The sequence below is a fragment of the Papio anubis genome, chromosome 14 (assembly GCF_008728515.1).
Source record: "Papio anubis isolate 15944 chromosome 14, Panubis1.0, whole genome shotgun sequence".
Taxonomy (NCBI): Eukaryota; Metazoa; Chordata; class Mammalia; order Primates; family Cercopithecidae; genus Papio; species Papio anubis.
Window position 1 is genome coordinate 7,472,059 of NC_044989.1, and position 5,335 is coordinate 7,477,393.

Sequence of the window (5,335 nt, forward strand, 5' to 3'; positions counted from 1 at the left end):
AAGGCAGGGACCCAGTGGGAGGTAATTGAATCATGGGGGTGGGTCTTTCCTAGGCTGTTCTCACAATAGTAAATAAGTCTCACGAGATCTGATGGTTTTATAAAGGGCAGTTGCCCTGCACACGCTCTCTTGCCTGCCACCGTGTAAGATGTGCCTTTGCTCTTCCTTTGCCTTCTGCCGGGATTGTGAGGCCTCCCCAGCCATGTGAAACTGTGAGTCCATTAAACCTCTTCCTTTATACATTACTCAACCTTGGGTATGTCTTTATTAGCAGCATGAGAACAGATTAATAATCCCATTTTTAAAATTTCATTATAAAAATAAGCTAACTGACTGTTTAAGACCTGAGAATTACAAGGCTGACTCAGTTTGGCCACACAGCCAGTTAGTGCAGGGCCAAGAACACAGAGGACCCTTGAACCCCTGCCCAGCTCTTTTTTGCCATCAGAATGCTTCCTTGTCATTTTACTGATGGACTTACCATTCCCCACATTAAACACTAGATTTCTCTTTTTCTGTGCAAAGTGTTCTCCGTTTGTCAGCTACATGCTAGTAAGTACCATGTTCCCTGTGTTTTTCCTCACCACCAGGAAGGGCCCCAGGAAGTTGTCCACCTTGAGCCCACATAACCTTGTGAGTAACTTAGACACACTCCACGTCAAGCTGCCTCAAGGGCACTTGGAGAGCTCTGGGAAGGCTGCGATGTGCACACCACGGGGAAGCTCTCAGAGGATATTGGCAGCAATTCAGTTGCCAACCAGCTGCAAAAAGCTTTAAAGGACAGTGTTGCATAAAAAATGAAAAATGTTGATTGAGGACATATTGCCCTTGATTGAATGCTGAAGGAAACCTGCTGGCAGAAAAATAGATGAGAATGGGAGAGGGGAAGGGAAAAGGGGGGCAGGGAAAAATAGGTCTGCCCACTTTAGCAGCTGTGGAGAAAGCTGTTTGTCCACCCACAGTGCGCATCACATGGAGTGAGATGTCGTGCTGTCTACCAGAAATCCAGGCCCCCAAATTGCTAGGGATCTTACCATAGTTTGCCTTGGAACTTTCCAATGCTAAGAACTGTTCAAACCTTTGCTTTCCTAACTGGTTCCCATTCTATCCCATCGTTTCCAACTTTGCCAGAAGGCCTGAAGGGTAAGGCCTATTTACAGCCTTTGAATGCAGACTTGGGGCTTTATAATCCAGTGACCATCGAAGATGTAACTTGGGTATCTTCTCGGAGATACTAGCAGCGATTCGATTTTATCATTTATTCCTGTGGGAGATCTGGCTGCCTACCAGCCAAGGATGGAGCTTTCTCTTACTTCCCAGGGTTGTAGAGCCAGTGGTTTTAAATGTGACTGTTCTGAGGATTCCTCTTTGCAGAGTTCAGTTACTCACCAATCATCACTGCCCAGGGAGGATGCGTTTCTGAGAAATATTCTAGATGTCTTGATTGAAAGAGGCTCCACTGTGATCTGAGCCAGATATAATGTTTCCCCTAAGAGGACTCATGCTAATCATCCAGCACAATGGTGTCCTCTAACTAGAATTAGCATCTGCTGGATCACTGACTGCATTTCCATAGAACACAGAACACAGCGGTCAAGATCCATGAAACATTGTCCACCTTCTAACTCCAAGCAGACACCAAGAAGGAGGCAACAGCAGGAATCCTGAGAAACAAAGGGAGTCCAAGGAGCTATGGGGGGAATTTTCCGTCTTTGGGGATGAGGATGTAAAGCATCAATTTATGTGAAACCTACTGCTTGATTGAAGACTAGATTTTTGAAAGGCATCCTGTAAATCACCCTGCCACACACATTGTTGGAAGGTAAGAGAGTTAGACACAATGCTGACACTGCAAACAATTGAGTATTTCAGAGTCTTCATCTCATAATTAGTATGGTAGTAATCAATATGACTGATATAAAAAGAATTAGATATAGGTCTGTTTTTCTGACGTCTTGTGGAGTTTCTGTAAGGCAATATTAATTAGAAATGTGTAAGGTATTGATATTGTACGATCCTTTGTTGGTAAATGTGAGAAATTCCATAGATAACGCTTGATGATCGAGCCCCCTCATTGTACACTATAGGAACATAGAACCAAATAATACTACAGATAAATGTTCGTTGTATTAATAACTTCACAAAAGGATACAACTTTTCTGGAGGGATATCAACAGGGCAAAGGCCTGTAATCTATCAATTCTACTTTTAGGAATATATCATAAGGTAAATGTGTGGTTGGTTATTCAATTTAAGTAAAATTATGCTCAACAAACCTTCTTTTACCAAAAAAAATTTGTTTCTTTTTTGTTGTTGTTTTTTGTTTTTTGAGATAGGTTCTTGCTCTGTTGCCAGGCCGGAGTGCAGGGGCTCTATCTCAGCTCACTGCAACCTCTACCTCCCAGGTTCAAGCAATTCTCCTGCCTCATCCTCCCAAGTTGCTGGGACTATAGGCATGTGCCACCATGCCAAGCTAATTTTTGTATTTTTAGTAGGGGCAGGATTTCAGCATACTGGCCAGAATGGTTTTGATCTCTTGACCTCATGATCCACCCGCCTCAGCCTCCCAAAGTGCTAAAATAAGAGAAAACTTTAAACAACCCAGAATGTTTAGTAACAGAGGTCTAGTTCAATAAAACTGATCAACCATGTAGTACAACACCATGTGGACTTCAAAATGATATTGTAGAAGAACGTTTATCCACATGAAAATACATTTTTAAAAGTTTGGTGAAAAAAGTAAGACAAATATCTAAATGGCATGTTCAGCATAGAATATTTTTGATAATTGAAACTTAAGCATACACAAATATTCTGCAAGTATATTAATATTTTTTAAATGTTAACATCAGTTTTTTGAATAAAGCAAGAGATGTTTTTAAAATATTTATTTGTATTTAAATTTTGCACTTATTCTAAAATGAATGCTCACTACTCATGTAATAAGAAAGTAATGACAAAAATAGTAAAAAAAAAAAAAAAAAAAAAAGGCCTCCATAAATTACATGTAATTTAATAATGAAAACCTAGTTAGCTACTACCTACCAGGCCCTATATGGGCAGGCAGAGTGGAAGGTTCAAAGGAGAATTGATCAGTTCTGCTCTCCAAGCACTCATGATTCTGAGAACTAGAACAAAACAAGGAAGCAAAGGATGAGAAACCAAATTTTCTAAGAGCATCAGTTTCTTAAAGTCGATATCATGGGGATATCTTTGAGCCCGTGTTCCATTTCCTTATGTCTAATACTTTCAGATTGGAGAAAAGCCTGGCCAACATGGTGAAACCTTGTCTTTATGAAAAATACAAAAATTACTGGGCATGGTGGCAGGTGCCTGTAATCCCAGATGCTTGGGAGGCTGAGGCAGAAGAATCACTTGAACCCAGGAGGTGGAGGTTGCAGGGAGCCAAGATTGTGCAACTGCACTCCAGCCTAAGAGACATAGTGAGACTCTGTCTCAAAAGAAAAAAAAAGTTTCAGAATATATCTAGGCAAAGATTCACCAGCTGTCACCTATATAGTGACCAGGACAGCATTAGATGTCCCAGTTTACCTGTAATGAACTGAGGTTCTTCCAGGCAATTATTTCAGAGCCTTAAGATTCCTGTATCATTCTTCCCGGCCTACCCTTTCTCCTCTAAATATTCCACAGCTTACTCCCATGCCTTCCCGTAGGTCTCTGATCAAATATCAATTATCGGAGAGGCCCTCTCTGACCTCTCTCTAAAATAGCTTCAACTCACCCCAGCCACACCACACCCCATCATCTGATGTATGTGTGAGTGTGTGTGTGTGTGTGTGTGTGTGTGTAAAGGCTTTGTCTGTTTTGTTTATTGCTTTAGCTCAGGCATCCGGAATGTGGCAGGCACTCACATCAATTTTTGGTAAATTAATGAATAATTCCAATGCTCCTAAGCTAAAGTGAAATACATATTCTAACACCAAGATTAGTTTTAAGTTCATATCTCTAGTGTTCAGAAGGGGTATGGAGAGGAAAAAAAAAACCCTGAAGAACTCTAACCCTATTCCTAATAAACATGACATCTTTTTTTTTTTTTTTTTTTTTTTACTTTAAACAGTGTGATTCTCTAGGTAGTTTGGAGCACTGTGTTCCCTGGGCTAGTGGCATTAGTATAATTCCCATTTGGGACAGTTGCATTCAACTTAAGGCTGGTGTCAATCGATGATGGGTGCCGCAGCTCCAGAACCTCTACAAACGGTGCGTGGAAGCCCAGAGGGGACTATCGCCATCATCATCTAAGTGAATGCACCTCCAATCCCTTAGATCAGCATTGGGGATGTTTATCACTCGGTCCAGTGGTAAATATAAACACATGGGAGAGTTTGAATGGCAAAAAAAAAAAAAAAGAAAGAAAAAAAAAGTAGCACTTTGGGAGGCCGAGGCAGGCAGATCACCTGAGGTCAGGAGTTCGAGACCAACCTGACCAACATGGTGAAACCCCGTCTCTACAAAAAATACAAAATTAGCAAGGTGTGGTGACACATACCTGTAATCCCAGCTACTCGGGAGGCTGAGGCAGGAGAATCGCTTTAACCCGGGAGACAGAGGTTACAGTGAGTCGTGATTGCGCCATTGCACTCCAGCCTGGGTAACAAGAATGAAACGCTGTCTAAAAAAATAAGAGAGGGAGAGAGAGAAAAGTCACCCATACAACAACCAAGTCGTTTAAATTCATGGTTTTTCTTGGATCAGAGTTATCATCTTCACACACGGGGAGACAGGCCTGTATAAGACAATTGGTTTCAGCTCTCCAGCACCCTTGGAGTTGATGGAGCTCTCTCCAATCCTAAGACATCCATCTTACCAATGTACCCTATCATTGTGGAAACCTTCCAGATTATGGGGGTCTTCTCTATGTTGAAGCTGAGGCACTCACTTTGCAACAAGTAATCCTCAAGTGACTCCCCAAAGATGCAATGGTATTATTGGTTTGCTATAAAGTCACTCTGGTGACTTTAAGTGGTATGACTGCTTAGAGCATTTACAGAATTTACAGTCAGGGTTATTTCCCCTGGAAGAACAATATAAGGTGAGATGTTTGAGAGCAGAGACTGTTTTGTTAATGTCTGTGTCACCTGTAAGCAGCAAAATACTTGCCGCGTAGAATTCTTCTCAATGATACTGGTGTGTTTGCTAAAAAAAACTGAATCGCTGATTGAAGGTTCCAGTCATGAAGTTTGCATTTTAAATCTGCAGTGCTGTGATGTTGTCCAGCCTCCTACATGGAGCGGCACTTCTCATTTAATGATTCTGTAAATTCTTTATTTAATGACTCTTAAATTCTTTACTGTTGTAACCTACAATAAGTAACATG

At 41.3% G+C, this 5,335-nt stretch overlaps 1 long non-coding RNA gene across 1 annotated transcript; it reads right to left on the minus strand.

The window, feature by feature from the left end:
• Positions 1-237: 237 nt before the first annotated feature.
• Positions 238-4,556, minus strand: LOC103876708. The gene is made up of 3 exons (XR_002516494.2): positions 4,508-4,556; positions 3,046-3,128; positions 238-1,966 (listed from the first exon to the last, which is right to left on the minus strand). It is a non-coding gene; the product is annotated as an uncharacterized LOC103876708 (long non-coding RNA).
• Between the last annotated feature and the right edge of the window lie 779 nt (positions 4,557-5,335).